This window comes from Lissotriton vulgaris, chromosome 8, assembly GCF_964263255.1.
Source record: "Lissotriton vulgaris chromosome 8, aLisVul1.2, whole genome shotgun sequence".
NCBI classification, from domain to species: Eukaryota; Metazoa; Chordata; class Amphibia; order Caudata; family Salamandridae; genus Lissotriton; species Lissotriton vulgaris.
The window spans coordinates 1394865964-1394883594 of record NC_141696.1 but is presented as its reverse complement, the minus strand read 5'-3'; the positions used below and the strand labels follow the sequence as shown (position 1 = coordinate 1394883594).

The 17631-nt window shown below is 51.4% G+C and overlaps 1 protein-coding gene across 2 annotated transcripts in view; it reads right to left on the bottom strand.

Moving 5' to 3' along the window:
- The window catches only part of LOC147698808 (E3 ubiquitin-protein ligase TTC3-like), a 1930429-nt gene that overhangs the window by 63100 nt on the left and 1849698 nt on the right, over positions 1 to 17631 (bottom strand). The gene's annotated exons all lie outside the window — the stretch shown is intronic.

Sequence of the window (17631 nt, the reverse complement as noted above, 5' to 3'; positions counted from 1 at the left end):
GGAACCATCTGCACCTGCTCAGGGGTAACTACAATTAAGCAAATCGCATGTAAGTAACCAATCCAGTTCCCAGACTCATGTTTATTGTAATTGCTCCCTAAACAAATGTAATCTCCCAACTACTTTCATGCAAATAACCGGTGTGATGACATTCTTTTCTTTACAAAAATTAAATGAGTGAAATGAAAAGAAATAAAACTTGAACATGTACCTTAACTACGTGTCGAACCAACATAATCTAATAAAAAACCATACTACCAAAAAAATAAACCAATGTGCCGCCAGAGCAAAAACATTTTGTGACGCTACATATTTAAAACAAATATCTTAAAGAACCTCATTTACCTTTGTGCAAATAACTGCCATCACTTGGCGAACGCCCAAATAAATTTTACACTGGCACCAGTGTCTTCAATGTATCTAAATCAAGCCACATGAACAAAACTGCTCCATGTGATGTCACACAAAAACTGATTAAACAAAATACTCAAACTATGCAATACTCCCATAATACACCCAGTGTAAAACGTACTGATAGAGACATATTTAAATGCATACATCATCAAAATAGCATCTTGAAAACCCCTCAGTGTTTTCAAAACAATGGTCAAACTACAAGTTACAGAACTACATATCACCGGAGGGTCACCTTTCTGTTTCAGTTCCATGCACTAACCTTATAAGTAGTACATGTGCTGGACACTCGTAGAACAAGTTACTTACCTTCGGTAACGATATATCTGTAAGAAACAGTAGTTAGTATTAGATTCCTTACCTTAGGATATCCCCAGGCGTCAGACTGGATCCAGAAATGTTTGCGTAGCAGTACCCTTGCGCGTCAGTAGGCGTCGTCTGCGGCTCTGCATCCGTTGTCGGCGTCGTGGGCGCTGTGATGACGCCGTCTCCGCGTGCTGAGGTCAGTTCTTAGACACAGCTTTTCCGCGACAGAAACGCAGAGCCATGATAAAAACCAACACTGGTGCCATTGAAACTAGGGCTCTGAAAGGGGATGACCTTAACCCTAGATATCGGTTCGCAGAACGGGGAGAATGGGTGGGGCGGTAAGGAATCTAATACTAACTACTGTTTCTTACAGATATATCGTTACCGAAGGTAAGTAACTTGTTCATCTGAAAAAAACAGGTTAGTATTAGATTCCTTACCTTAGAATAGATACCCCAGCAATACCAACCCCGGTGGTGGGTCTGCGAACCAATAATCACACCAGAAAGTCCTGGAGGACGGAACGGCCAAAGAAGCCATCCCTCCGAACTTGGCTGTCCAGGCAGTAGTGTCTTGCAAACGTGTGCAGCGAGGCCCACGTAGCTGCCTGACAAATGTCCTGCAAGGGGACTCCCCGACCCAGGGCAGTAGTAGCCACCGTGGCCCGAGTGGAATGGGCCCTCAGCCCAACAGGAGGTTCCTTCTTTGCCAAGGAGTAACAAGCCTTGATACACAAGACAACCCACCGAGAGATGGTCCGCTTGTGTACCGCCCTTCCCTTCTTAGCGCCCACGTAACCAACAAAGAGTTTGTCATCCACCAGGAACTGGCGTGTGCGATCCAGATAGAACGAGAGCGCACATTTTGGTTCCAGAAGCTGGAGCCGCTCTTCCCCCTTTAAGGGATGCGGAGGCGGAAAGAAGGTGGGCAATGTAATTGACTGCCCGATGTGGAAGGCCGTGACAACCTTGGGCAGAAAATAGGGTCTAGTTCGCAATACAACCTTGTCCGGATGGACAGAAAGGAAAGGAGGTTTGGATGAAAGAGCCTGGAGCTCACTCACTCTCCTGGCAGAGGTGATGGAAACCAGGAAAGCAGTCTTTAGAGTAAGAAGGCGGAGAGGACAGTTGTAAAGTGGCTCAAAGGGAGCGCACATCAGATAAGTAAGAACCAGGTTCTAGTCCCACTGAGGCATCACGAAAGGAACAGGTGGAAACGTGCGTGTGATGCCTTTCAGACAACGAGTTACAATAGGGGACTTGAACAAGGATGGTTGATCAGGCAGCCTTAAAAAGGCTGAAAGGGCAGAAAGGTAGCCCTTGATAGTGCCCAGAGCAGAGCCCTGCTGGGCAAGAGAAAGAAGGAAGAGAAGAACCTTTGAAAGAGGGGCAGAGAGAGGATCCACAGCCTTTGCTGTGCACCACGCCACAAATCTGTTCCACCTGCAGGCATATACCGACTTTGTGGAGGGACGCCTGGCAGCCAGAATGATGTTACAGACTTCAGGAAGCAAGGCAAATGGCCTCAACTGTCGCCGCTCAATCTCCAAGCATGGAGGTGGAGACTGGACAGGTTCGGGTGGAGGACTGTCCCCTGCTGCTGCGACAGAAGGTCCTACTGAAGAGGCAGATGAACCGGGGGATCGACTGACATACTGAGTAGCTCAGGATACCAGTACCTTCGTGCCCAGTCCGGAGCCACAAGGATGACTAGGGCCCGGTCGCGTTTGATCTTCTTCAGCACTCTGGGCAGAAGTGGTATAGGCGGAAAGGCGTACAACAGACCGCAACTCCACTCGCGACGAAAAGCGTCTCCGAGCGAGTGCCGCCTTGGAAATTCCAACGCGCAGAACTGAGGACATTGCACGTTCTCTTCTGTGGCGAATAGATCTAACCAAGGCTCTCCCACTGCAGAAAGAGACCTTGCGCCACGTCTGAGTTCAGACGCCATTCGTGATCCATTATGCACCGGCGGCTGAGTTTGTCCGCCCTGGCGTTCAGAGAACCTGCCAGGTGTTGAACCACCAGGGTCATGCCCTGATGTTCCAGCCACTGCCAGAGGCGCATAGCATCCTGGCATAGGGTCCACGACCCCACCCCGCCCTGTTTGTTGCAGTACAACATGGCGGTGGTGTTGTCCGTGAACACCTGCACTACACTCCCCCTGACAGAAGGTGTGAGAAATTGGCCTGATATGCAGTGCTCACTATTCTAGTGATCACTATGTATCAGTCCAAATGACCCTTATTGATGATTGGTTGTAAGTCAACCTGATAGGCCAGCTATCCTAGTAGCATGGACAAGAGCAGTCTTTAGGCTAAACTCTAGAGGGCGTGTTAAGCCAGCTGTTATACCATCACATATACCCCTTGAACACCAAGTGAAAGGACACCACACAAGTTGTTATGAAAATAAAAGGATATTTATTTTGAACACAACAGCCCTGGACTCTTTATGAGGACAGGGCGCTAAGCACAATACAAAGCTCTTAGAGAAATACTGAAAGTCACACAATTTACACAAATGCCCGAGGGGCACGAAAAACCATATACTCTAAAAGTGGAATGCAAAATACTAGCAGGTAAGTAACTAGTCTCAAAGGCTTTAGGATCGCTAGGACTGGACTACTGAACCTTCAGATTACGAGCAGGAGGCCTAGGGAGATCGGGTGCAGAGTGTGCACTCTCACGCGGGATGCGGGACAAAGTCTATGGATGCTAGATTTCGTAAAGTTAGTGTTATCGGACGAATCCGACTAGGTAGAGCTGAAACGAAAAAGGATCTGGACACTTAGATAGTTAAGCTATGCTGGAGCACCGAAATGCTCAGGTTACCTAGCGGGGGCTGCGGCTGCATAGGTCTGAAAAGACGTCGGGAATCCTCGTTGCAGTCTATGAAGCCTGAAAGAAGGAGTTGCTGGCAGGCGACCAGTGATGAAGTTCGATGGGATCCAAGCCTGGATCGGTGAAGAAGGATACCTGTAAGCAGAGGGAACCAAGTCCTGAATCACTAGCCAGTGATTAGATGGGCACCTGGATGGCACCGGACGAAGTCACCTCGACCAGGTGAGTGGGCGACGCTGGACTCTGCAGTCTCTCGAACCAGGAGGCGTTGTCGGCGACCAGGATGGAGGTGCGAGCTGTTCCACGAAGGTATCTGCTGTCGACGTCGCTGGACCCAGGATTGAGGCAACAACTCTTGGCAAATGCAAGCCCACGCGGCGGACTCAAAATGGCGTCTGGAGTGGACCAGGAGGGTCCGGGGTGCTCCTCAGTTGGAGGGGAGCAAGGGCCAGTCTGGAGCAACCAGACTAGCGTTGGAAATGTCATCGTTCGTCGTCAGGAGGGCCACAAGCCAGCAGGCAAGTAGCCGGACAACGCGGTGAGCAGCAAAGAGCAGAAGGGCCCCACGCAGATCTGGTGGATGCTGGGGGGCTGGACTTCGGTGCTTGAGCTGCTCAGGGTTAGGGCTTCTCGAACCCCAAAGCACTCACTCGAGGATCCCTCGGACGTCGTGCTGGATAAGTGTAGTGCAGTTCTGAAGATTGCCGGTCCCTCGAGGTCTCGTCACACCCACGAATCTCAGCTGGGCTGATGATGCAGGTAGAGGTCAGAGGTGCCAGGGAAGCCAGGTCTCGTCGTGCTGGTCAGTCAGATTCCGGAGGAAGGACGTGCAGCAAACCGCAAGTTACTTAGTTGGTGCCCGCAGATGCAGGGTGACTACTCCTTAGTCACAAGGGAGAAATCTTGAGAAGAAGTCTTGAGTTCCTTTCGTAGAAAGTAGTTTCAGGATTCAAAGATTATCTAATTAGGAAGGGTCCCCGCTCCTACCTTTATTCCAAAGAAAGGGGCTGGTACGCGACTAGGTCCTGCCCATGGGTGGGACCAGGAAGGGGGGTGGTTACACCCCTCTTCCATGCCGGACTTTCCCCAGATCAGGGGTCGGTGTGCCCCCGGAACTGGTTCAAGCCGGCCTATGCATAGTGAGCACAGGGGTGCCACTTGCAGTCACCTTCCCTGACAGGAAACCCTTTGTCCAAGCTCTCCTCGCTGGAAGGACTCCCAGCAGCAGGAGGTCAGACTTGTGTCTGTGGTGGCAGCATCCATTTTGTGATGCTGAGGCTTGAGTTAACTTTAACCGGGGTTCACAGTTACACACATGTCGTGTCCCTCTAGAAGGGTGGAATGCTAACCCCGTCGCCAGAATTGGCGAGGGGTTAGTATTCCAATTCGTATGACACCTTACTCAACATGTTTTGATAAAGCGATACCAAAGTTGGCATATAACCGCAAGGATTATAATGCACTTAAGAGTATATGGTATGCGTTATGATGGAACAGCTATTAGGACTTGGTTCCGCAAGCTGCAAACGGGCTCAGCTCATGCCAGAGCACCATCTCACATAATTCCAAGCACTCTGCCTTCAGGATTGTCAAGGCCTGCCATAGGAGTGACTGATAGGAATACATGTGTCCATTTTAGGGTTAGATATAGGTATACTATATCTACAGCAAAGGGTGATTACACCACTTTGCCCCAGCTGTCGTGCAGCCAGTTGTGTCAGATTTAGATGGCCAGCCAGGGGTGGCATAATACATGCCGCAGCCCCTGGTAGGCCCTTGGTACACCTATGCCCTGAGTTACAGGGTCTGATAAGATGGCCCAGTACCAATTGGTAAATGCACCTAAGGTACACGTCAATTTAGTGAGAGAACAGCTAGGCTGTGGGTCTGATTAGCAGGCCCACAGCCAGGGAAGTCGTAAACCAGTGAAGCAAAAAGCAAAAATCTGGGGTGATCATAGGATTGCAGACCCTACTCTCCTACATGACCCCCCCCCTAAACTTTGGGACAATAAACTAACCTTGACCAGGTGAGTCTTCTTGCTCTAAGTGGAAATACCTGGAGAGCCCATCTGCATTGCCATGATCAGTGCCAGGTCTATGCTCCACTGTAAAATCTATCCCCTGTAGGGAAATGGACCACCTAAGCAGTTTGGGGTTTTCACCCTTCAAATGATTTAGCCACAAGAGGGGCTTATGGTCGGTCTGAATCTTGAAGAACAAGTTACTTACCTTCGGTAACGATATATCTGTAAGAAACATTAGTTAGTGTTAGATTCCTTACCTTAGAATATCCCCAGGCGTCAGTCTGGATCCGGAAACTTTTGCGTAGCAGTACCCCTGCGCGTCGGTAGGCGTCATCTGCAGGCGTCCCCTGCGGCTCCGCGTCCGTCGTCGGCGTCGTGCGCCGTGATGACGTCGCCGGAGTATATAGACGCCGCCTCCGCGCGCTGACGTCAGTTCTTTGTACACAGCTTTTCCGCGCCAGAAAACGCAGAGCCATGAGAGAACCAACACTGGTGCCATTTGAAACTAGGGCCCTGAAAGGGATGTCCTTAACCCTAGGTATCAGTTCGCAGAACGGGGAGGATGGGTGGGTTCGGTAAGGAATCTAACACTAACTAATGTTTCTTACAGATATATCGTTACCGAAGGTAAGTAACTTGTTCATCTGAAAGAAACACGTTAGTGTTAGATTCCTTACCTTAGAATAGATACCCCAGCAATACCAACCCCGGTGGCGGGTCTGCGAACCAATACATTCCTACACCAGAAAGTCCTGGAGGACAGAACGGCCAAAGAAGCCACCCCTCCGGACTTGACTGTCCAGGCAGTAGTGCCTCGCAAAGGTGTGCAGCGAGGCCCACGTAGCCGCCTGACAAATGTCCTGCAAAGGGACTCCCCGGCCCAGGGCAGTAGTAGCCGCCGTGGCCCGAGTGGAATGGGCCCTCAGCCCAACAGGAGGCTCCTTCTGAGCCAAAGAGTAGCACGCTTTGATGCACAGAACGACCCACCGAGAGATGGTTCGTTTACACACCGCCCGTCCCTTCTTCGCACCCACGTAGCCAACAAACAGTTGGTTATCCACCCGGAACTGGCGTGTGCGATCCATATAAAATGAAAGCGCACGTTTTGGGTCCAGACGATGGAGCCGCTCTTCATCCTTTGAAGGATGCGGAGGCGGGAAGAAGGAAGGGAGGGTGATGGACTGCCCGATGTGAAAAGCAGAAACTACTTTGGGCAGGATAGAAGGTCTAGTCCTAAGAACCACCTTGTCAGGATGAATGGACAGGAAAGGGGGTTGGACAGAAAGAGCCTGGAGCTCACTCACTCTCCTGGCAGAGGTGATGGCAACCAGGAAAGCCGTCTTCAAAGTCAGGAGACGGAGAGGACAAGAATGAAGGGGCTCAAAGGGAGCACACATCAAAAAGGTTAGAACCAGGTTCAAGTCCCACTGAGGCATCACAAACGGAACAGGAGGATACATGTGTGTGATGCCCTTCAAGAATCTCGTTACAATTGGGGACTTGAACAAAGAAGGCTGATCAGGAAGCCTTAGAAAGGCGGAAAGGGCCGAAATGTAGCCCTTGATAGTGCCCAGAGCAGAGCCCTGCTGGGCAAGAGAAAGAAGAAACAGAAGAACCTCTGAAAGAGGGGCAGAAAGAGGATCCACAGCCTTTGCTGTGCACCATGCCACAAATCTGTTCCACCGGCAGGCGTATACCGACTTAGTGGAGGGACGCCTGGCTGCCAGAATTACATCACAGACTTCAGGAGGCAAGTCAAATGGCCTCAACTGCTGCCGCTCAATCTCCAAGCATGGAGGTGGAGACTGGACAGGTACGGGTGGAGGACCGTCCCCTGCTGCTGCGACAGAAGGTCCTCCTGAAGGGGCAGGCGGATCGGGGGACCGACTGACATGCTGAGTAGCTCGGGATACCAGTACCTTCGAGCCCAGTCCGGAGCCACAAGGATAACTTGGGCCCGGTCGCGCCTGATCTTCTTCAGCACTCTGGGCAGAAGTGGTATAGGCGGAAAGGCGTATAACAGACCGCAACTCCACTCGCGCCGAAAGGCGTCGCCGTGCGAGTGCCGTCTTGGAAACTCCAACGCGCAGAACTGATGACATTGCGCGTTCTCTTCTGTGGCGAATAGATCTAACCAAGGCTCTCCCCATTGCAGAAAGAGGCCTTGCGCCACGTCCGAGTTCAGACGCCATTCGTGATCCATCAAGCACCGACGGCTGAGTTCGTCCGCCCTGGCGTTCAGAGAACCTGCCAGGTGTTGAACCGTCAAAGTCACGCCCTGACGTTCCAGCCACTGCCAGAGGCGCAGAGCCTCCTGGCAAAGGGTCCACGACCCCACTCCGCCCTGTTTCTTGCAGTACCACATGGCGGTGGTGTGGTCGGTGAACACCTGCACTACACTCCCGTTGACAAAGGGGAGGAATGCCTTCAGTGCTAGACGAATCGCCCGCAGCTCCAACAGGTTGATATGGAGCCGGGACTCCGCCGGAGACCAGATGCCTCTGATCTCTGCCTTTCCCATGTGGACTCCCCAGCCCTGGAGGGCCGCGTCCGTCACAACCACGAGCTCCGGTTGGGGAAGGGAGAGGGATCTGCCGCTGATCCAATCGCGGTCTGTGAGCCACCACTGCAGCTTTCTCGCAGTGCCCTCTGAGATCAGGACATGGTCGGACAGGTTGCCCTGATGCTGGGCCCACTGAAACTTCAGGTCCCACTGCAGAGCCCGCATCCGCCACCGGGAGTGATGCAGGAGGCCATCAGCCCCTGAAGCCGCAGCGTCAACCTGACCGAGACCCGGGATAAAGGCTGAAAGAGTGGAATCAGAGCCTGAATATCCCGGACCCGCTGTTCGGGTGGATAAACCCGAAACTGCGACGAGTCGAGAACCGCTCCGATGAAGAGGAGCTCCTGAGAGGGGCACAGGTGTGACTTTGGCACATTGATGGAAAACCCCAGCTGGTGCAGGAGGTCCTCCGTAGTCTGGAGGTGGCTGACGACTGTCTGGGGTGAGCCTGCCTTCTACAACCAGTCGTCGAGGTAGGGGAAGACTGAAACCCCTAACCTGTGCAGATGAGCTACGACCACCGCCATCACCTTCGTGAACACCCGTGGGGTGCTGGTAAGGCCAAAGGGGAGCACGGTAAACTGAAAGTGCTTGTGGCCTACCGTGAACCGCAGGTAGCGCCGGCAGGACGGGGATGTGGAAATAAGCGTCCTGCAAGTCCAACGCTACCATCCAGTCTCCTGGGTCCAGGGCAGCTAGTAGCTGAGCCAGTGTCAGCATTTTGAACTTCTCCTTCCGGAGGAAGCCGTTGACGTTCCGTAGATCCAAGATAGGGCGTAGGCCCCCTTTGCCCTTCTTGGGTACCAGAAAGTAGTAGGAGTAGCAACCACACCCTACTTCTGGCCCAGGAACTCGCTTGATGGTCCCCTTGGCCAAGAGGGCCATAACTTCCTCTTGCAGAAGTCGCAAATGATCCCCCGATACGCAGTGGTATTGCGGTGGCATGGCTTGAGGGGTCGTCTCGAAGGGGAGGGAGTAGCCACTTGGACGATTTGCAGCACCCACCTGTCCGATGTGACAGTGCGCCAGTGGTTGAGGTGATGGCGAACCCTGCCCCCCACTGGCGTCACATGGGCCTGAAAGCACGGACTAGGAGGGTTTTGAGGCGGATGCTGCGGGGGAAGGTGTAGACTGACCTCGCCGTTGTCCCCGACCGCCACCACAGCGGTTTCCACGGCTGCCATCGCGTTGGATGTTAGTCTGCTGTGCGTGGCTGGCAGCATGTGTGGGGGCGCCCCTTCATTGGCCACGAAAGGAGCGAAATGCACCCGTTTGCTGGCGCGCGGCTGAGAGGCCCAAGGACCTGGCCGTAGCCCTGGAGTCCTTAAAACGCTCAAGCGCATGGTCTGCCTTGTCGACAAAAAGGCGACGGCCATCAAACGGCATGTCCATGAGTGTATTCTGGACATCGGCTGAAAAGTTGGCAGATCTCAACCAGGCATGGCGACGAATCGCCACCGTCGTTGCCATAGCTCTGCCCAGTGAGTCGGTGGTATCCAGCCCACACCGGATAGAATACCGTGCCGCATCCCGGCCTTCCACAGGGCCTGGCCGAATTTGGCCCGTACCTCCAAAGGGCACTCTGGGAGCACTTCCGCGACCGTGTCTCACAGAGAGTGGGTGTAGCGGCCCACGTGACATGGGGTGTTGGAAGACCGCAGTCCCAGACTCAGGGAGGAGAATACCTTCTTGCCGTACTGCTCATACCTCTTGGATTCCCTGTCCGGCGGAGCCGACGGGAATGCGGTCTGGTAATTTGAGGCCTGGATGACCAGGCTCTCCGGGGTGGGGTAGGTGGACAGGAAACATGGGTCGCCCGGGCGGTGGCGTCTGGCCACGTTCCTATCTACAGGCGAACCTGTAGCGGGCCTGGACAAAGTGCTCAAAAGAACGTCAGTCCAGGCCTCATTAAACGGCAGCAGAGGCTCAGCCGAGCTTGACTGCGGTTTAAGGACCTCAGTGAGGAGGTTAGTCCTCACGGCCGCAATAGGGAGCTCAAGGCCCAAGGCCTTGGCCGCCCACGTCAACACCACACTGTAGGTTGCCCCCTCCTCCGTAGCCACAGTAAGAGGCGAGACAAAACCAGTGTCTGGCGAGGTGTCCAGACCACTGGAATCCCCAAATCCACCTGTCCAGTCCTCTTGGGACTGACACTCACGTGTCAGAGGGTCTTCAGACCCCTCCCAATACTCCTCATCACCCATCCCCTGATAATCAGGGTTGTCAAAAGATGGGGCCGGTACATTGAAGTAAAACTCCCCAAGCGGCGTCGAAAGCAGCTCCCACCGGCGCCACTCCGACGCCGGTACCGGATCGAGGGAGGCATCGGGGACGGCGCCGCCCGAAGACTGCGCCGGAGATGACACCTGGGGGACCGGCGCAGTTGAGGTCGTGAGGCCAACTGGCGACGACCCGGATCCAGAAGCGGATACAGTGGGGCCCTGTGGCGTCGGGCCAAAGCACCCAACGGCGTCGGGGCCGAAGCACTCGACCCGCAAGGCCCCCAGACGGGTCCGCTGAGCACGAAGGCGCCGTGGAGCCCGCCGGAGGAGTGAGGGACCTCATGGCCAGGAGGAAGCGCTCGATCTCCTCCAGCGTCGCGTGCTGCCCAGGGACCGGAGGGTATGGGGCAGGCTGTGACGCCCGCGACACCAACTGAGCCGCGTGAGCGGTGTAACCCGAACCCCCGGCCGCGTAACGCAAGCGTCGGGGGGAGTAGGAAGAGTGATGACGTCTCTTCGACTTCTTGTGCTTACCTGACGACTTCGACCCTGAGGAGTGATGTTGACTCCCGGAGCTCTGATGACTCCGATCCCGCGACCGGTCCCTCGACCTCCGTCCGGACCGGGACCTCTCGCGGCGCGGGGCCGACTGCCGGAGTTTGAGCCGCTTGCGGGACCGCTCCCGCCTAGCTTTCGAAGTCAGAGCCCGGCAGTCGGAGCAGGTCTTGCGTCGTGGTCGACGCCGAGACAGTGGAGACACTGACGGTGAGGGTCGGTGACCGACATCAGTCGGTCGCAGTCCTCACAGGGTTTGAAACCTGGCCTCCCTATCGGAGTCGATAGACTTCGAAAAATGGATCAAAAAGGATCTCAAAAGGTTAGTCAAAAAGTGACTTGGGTACAACTTTTTCCAGATCTGCGCTAGCTGGCGCGGAAAAAAGAATAACTGACATCAGCACGCGGAGGCGGCGTCTAAGTACTCCGACGACGTCATCACGGCGCCTACGACGGACGCGGAGCCGCAGACGACGCCTACCGACCCGCAAGGGTACTGCTCCGCAAAAATTTCCAGATTCAGTCTGACGCCTGGGGATATTCTAAGGTAAGGAATCTATTACTAACCAGTTTCTTTCAGATATTACAAGTTCCCCAGCTACATGATGGCTTCACTGTACCCCAAGGTGTTTGGCACCAAACACTTTGTCTTGATAAACCCACACTGATGCCAGTGGAAGATTTATTGGATAAATGAATGAAACAATTTCTATTGCTCACAGCTAATCCGGTGCTTTTACTTGGCTTTCCAAAGAGCACTGAACAGAAAAGTTTGTCCCCAAAACACATCATCACTAGGCTTTGAATAAAAATGTTTTGAATTATTTTTTCTATTTTTCCTCATCCAAGATAAATCTCAGTTATTCAGGCAGTCTATTCAACAGACCGGCCGCTTTAACCGTAAAGAAGGGGTCTCCGCTCTGTTGTTTCTGAAAACGGGGAACCACATTAAGAACAGAAGTGGTATGCACAGACCTCCCCGGGCTATATGCCACAATGCGTTCATTCAAGTACATAGGTTCTCTATTGTGCAGAGCTTGATGTGTTGGAGTGCTTTATACCCAATACGTTACCAAACTGGAAGCCAATGAACTCCATCCCAATATGGAGACACCTTAGAACCTTTCGGAATAGTAGACACAGCCTACCTACAGCCATTGGATTAGATATTCAGGTAGACCGAAGTATAGGGCATTGGCATAGGTCAACCAAGATAAAATCAAAGACCTAACCACTGTTACTTGACCCTCATGGGGAAGCACGCAAAGACATTTTCTCAACATACGCAAACTCCAAGAACACGTTTTCACAACTGCTGACACTGGTGCCTCAAACGAGAGCTGGGCATCAGGCATCACACCTAAATTCCTAACCAACGCCGTTGGAGAGGGCGGAGCAAGAGCAGTGTCAGGCTAGGCACCAGCCCATCCCAGAAGGCGGTCCCGCCCAAACAGTAAGGCTTCTGTCTTATCAGGGTTGCAATGCAGTTTGTTGGCCTTCAGCTAATCAAGCAGGGCCACCGTGCAGCTAGAAAATGCAACCCTTGCCGTCGTTGAATTACCATCACATGTAAGCAGGAGTGGAGTACCATCTGTATATGAGAATCTTGATGTTATAGGATTCTAATAAATATGCCAAAGGGGACATATAAATGTTGAAGAGACTGGGACTAAGGGAGGAGCCTTTGGCACCACCCACTTCAACATTTTTCCTCCTGAGGCATATGACGTCAACCATACCACTCCACCTCAGGCTATCCCCGTCACGGACTCATTTCAGGACGGATCTCAAGACCTGACTCTTCAACTGAATGTCAGCGCCCATTAGGACCAGCACCCCTCCCCCCACCCTAGTACTATGAGACCCTCACAGGTGAATAGTTGTGCTTAATAAACACTGATTGATTGACTGACCTCTGACAGAAGGGAGATCGCAATAAGTTCCTGATAGAGTGGAGCAATAATGTCCACAATGGACTTCAAAATGTGAGGCAGAATGGGATCTACAGGAGGCCCAGACCTACAATTCACAAAAGAAGCAGTCACATCCTCCACTGATGGCACCAGAAAGTTTGACAATATCGACTGAGATATTAAGCCAACTGGGTCTCCTAATTCTAACTCGCCCAGAGTATTATTTCCCCCTGACAGATTAGATTGAATTATGAGGATTTTCTTAAACAATGCATTCAGAGAGCAGAGCACCTTCCAGGTTCCCCCCTGAAAATCTACTGACTACTAATGTGTTCTCTGGAAGGTCAGATCTGTCTGTTCACCGAGTGTGAAGACACCAGGACCAGCTGGAGCCACGTAGCACCAACCCCCGGGGTACCGGACTCCCTGCACCAAACACCAACAGTGAGAGTCCAGTCCGGATTTCCATTGCACCAGGACCAAGCAGCTGTCAAGGGACGTCAGCATCACGGAAACTCACTGCGTGAGTGGCCCAGCTGCTTTGATTTTGCCCGTGCCAGCCAATTGTCCCTGACCGTGAGGAGCTTCTTTGCGCATCCAGCACAGCCAACCTAACCTCTCCGCACCCGAGCCGCCCGGCTTGGGTCCCAACAAATCGGCTGTGCCCTCTTGCTCCAAGACCCCTTTTGACAGAAGCCCCCGTTTGGGAGCTCTCTGACTGGTCCCCATGTTCCCCTGCGCAGCCTGTTTTTGGGTGGCCCCCCTTCTTCGTAGCATGCAAGCTACCAACTTCACCAGCACCCTGCTCCTGACAGAACCCGGGTTGTTCCTGAAGAACTGGTGGTAGTTCTTTGGACCTTGGCCCACTAAAACTCCGAACCCTGAAATTGAACCCTTGAAACCAACTGCACATATCTTTATGCATCTCTGACTTTTTCTTCTGTAGGATTGCATTGTGTTTAAAGGCGCACAAATTTAAAAGCTTTGCTTACCTGTACAAATTGCTATTAAAAACAGTACTTACCTTTGAACAAACTTTTTGGTTTTGAAACGTATATAAAAAGAAGTGCTATTTTTCTAAATCAGTCGCAGATTTATTTTTTTAGTGAGTGTCTCATGTATTGCCTCTGAGTACAACAAATGCTTAGCACTACCCTCTGATAAGCCTAATTGCTCGCCCACACTACCACAAAAGAGAGTGTTGGGATTATCTACTTAAACCTCTGTAAACCATTTGGGGACCCACTGGACCCTCTGCACAGGGTAATTCTTTTTAGTAAACTATACAGCGAGCCTGCTTCTTACACATGGTCAGCCTTTCCTCAGATTTTGCATGATCCTCTCAATGTAAAACAGCTGAAACATTAAATAAAATCACACAGCTTTGTTGTTCGAGTCTATATAAACAATCTAATATGTTGATAAAAGTATTTCAGTAAAATTACCTTATTATACAACTAATTGTAGATAGCCAACCTTCTTGATTAAGTAGACAGACCAGTAACTCAAAGAAGAAAGTTAAAAATATATAAAATAATATCAATGCCAACAAAATATAGAAGTTTCACGGTGTAGTTTCATTACTTACCTAATGTAGGTTCCTCATTCTCGGATATGCAAAATAGTACCCTTTAAATGATGTTGAAAAGTCATGTTGGACACTGGGAAACCGTTTTGCTGCATATTATTATTATTATGTTTCTTATATAGCGCCAGAACCGACCCCCGAAGGGGTATCTCCTCACTTGCCTTGGGAACCCGTCCTGGCTTTTCCCTGTGAGATAGCCCCTACAGGGCATCCCCAAGGTGAAAACCAGGCATCCCGCCGCGGGGGGTGCCGTTGTGGAGATTAAGCAAGCTTAATGCCCAGAGTTGCAGAGTGTGAACCCATGATTAGGTCAGGCACCGAAGCGAGAATTATCGAGTCCATGGACATTTGAGCTCAAGACCCTGCCGCGTCGGGAATTGAACCCTGGTCCCGGGTCTGACCTCTGCTTCAGGGTCTGCCTGCTCTAACCAGTGAGCCACACTTCTCCACTAGATGTCACTGTAGCTATGAACATCCGTTTTTGAAATGCAAACTATTACAATGTGGTAATTTACCACACAGTTTATTCCACTAAAGACATTACCACTCTTTACTTTACAACGCATCAACGCATATTCTTTTCCCACATGTTTAAAAAAAAAAAAAAGTTACATACCTTCAGTAACAACTTATTTGGTGGAGAGTCTTTCTAGCAGCAGATTTCTTACCTTAGAATTATTCCAAGGGGTTAGACAGGATGAGGAAATGTTTCTTGAGCAGTACTCTTGCACGTCAGTAGATGGCATCATTGGAAGTGACGTGCGCAGTGCCTATATTGGCGCCACCCCAGGGCACTGAGGTCAATTCTTTTTTGCAAATTTCCACGCCAGGAGTGCAAAGCCACTAAGAATACTGACCACTGGTGTGGAAAACTAGGGCTCTGAAAGGGTAACAGTCCTGACCCTAGAAATCTGTTCGCAGATTGGGGAGGATGGGTGGGTCTGTAAGGAATCTATAGCTAGAAAGTGTCTCTACCAGATAAAGTGTAACCAAATGTAAGTAACTTGTTCATCTGATAGAGACTTCTAGACGCAGATTCCTTACCTTCGAAGAGATCCACAAGTAATACCTTGCCGGAGGTGTGTCTGCAAACGTGATTTAAACCATAAAGTCCTGCAGGACCAAACGGGCAAAGTGCCCATCCCGAAGTATCGTCTTTCCAGGAAGTAGTGTTTGGTAAAAGTGTGCAGCGAGGTCCATGTTGCTGCCAGGCAGATATCCAGGACCGGAACTATACGTGCTAATGCAGTGGTTGCAGCCTTTGCTTTGGTAGATAGAGCATGCAAACCCTCCAGGGTTTCTTCTTGACCAATGCATAGCAGATTTTAATTGAGAGCACGATCCTTCGGGAGATGGTCGATTTCTGCACTGCCTCTCCCTTTCTTGGCGCTGACATGCCGACGAACAGTTGATTGTTTACCCTGACCCGTTTTGTGGAGTCAAGGTAGAACAACAATGCTCTATTTGGGTCCAGCCTGTGGAGTCTCTCCTCTTCCTTAGAGAGATAAGGCAGAGCTTTAAATGTAGGCAAAGTGCTGGACTGATCTACGTAGAATAGGGTGACTATCTTAGACAAATAGGATGCTCAAGTCCAAAGGACTATCTTGTCGGGGGGAGAAGAAAAAAAAAGATGTAAGGGGGCTGAGATGGCAGTGCCTGTAGCTCACTGACTCTCTGGGCAGATTTATCTGCCACCAGAAAAGCCATTTTGACGGTAAGAGCCAAGCAGGACAAGAATGAAGTGGCTCAAAGGGAGTGCACATTGAGAAAGTAAGAACCACATTAAGGTCCATTGAGGCACAATTTAAGAGTAGCTGGTGGAAACACGTTGTAGAACTTTAAGGAACATATGTACAATAGGAGACTTGAAGAGAGATTATCTGGAAGCCACGGAAAGGCGGAGCAGGAGGATAATTAACCCTTCAAGGTGCTCTATGCAGAGCCCTGTTAGGCTAGGGTATGGATTAACAAAAGAACTTGGGAAAAGGGAGCAAAAAAGGGATCAATTTGTTTCTCAGCACACTATGCCCCAAATGTATTACAACGGGCAGCGTATAACGTCTTGGTGGAGGGACGCTGAGCTGCCAAGATAACATTCTAGACTTCGGGCGAAAGGTAAAAAACTGGCATCTGCCGCCGCTCAATCTTCATGCATGAAGGTGGAGCATTGACAGGTTCAGGTGGAGAACCCTCCCCTCTCGCTGCGACAGAAGATTCTCCTGAAGAGGCAGCCTGATTGGAGGACCGATGGCCATGCTCAACAAATCGAGATGCCAAACTCTGAATCCAGACAGGAGCACAAGGCTGACTGGAGCCTGGTCTTTCCTCATCTTCTTGAGAACTCTGGGCAGGAGTGGTATAGTCAGAAAGGGGTACAAGAGACCTGAGCTCCACTCGGGCAGAAAAGAGTCTCCAAGCGAAAGCTGCCTTGGAAACCCCAACGTGCAGAAATGCTGACATTACGTGTTCTCCGCGATGGTGAATAGATCTCATCAAGGCTCTTACCACTGCTGAAAGAGACCCTGGCACCACCTCCGGATGGAGATGCCATTAGTGATCCGCTAGGCATCATCGGCTGAGTTTGTCCGCCTTGGTGCTCAGAGAGTCCGCCAGGTGTGGCATCACCAGGGAACTGCCCTGACGTTCCAGTCATGCCCAGAGAAGCAGGGCCATTTGACAAAGGGTCCAAGACCCCACCTTGCCCTCATTGTTGCAGTACCACAAGGTGGTGGAATTGTCCGCTAACACCTGAAATAGCCTTTCCTTGAAGGAGAGTAGAAAGGCTTTTAATGCCAGCCAGATCTCTCAAAGCCCAAAAAGGTTCATGTTGAGCCTGGACTCTGATCTCCAACTTCACGATGAGTGATGCATCTGTCACTACTGTTATATCTGGTTGGGGAAGGGAGAGGGGTCTGCCAATGACCCAATCGTGGTTCGCCAACCGCCACTGCAGGTCTTCTGCAGTAGCCTCCGAGATCTGGACCATGTGTGATAGATTTCCCTGATGCTGTATCCACTGGGACTTCAGGAACCACTACAGAGCTCACATATGTCAAAGGGCATGAGTCACAAGTAATATGTAGGCGGGCATAAGGCCCAGCAGCCTCAGTCAGTCTCACCAAAACGCAGGCAAGAGGCTGAAACATCTGTATCATAACCTAAATAAGCCTGAAACTGCACTGCGTCCAGAGCAGAGCTG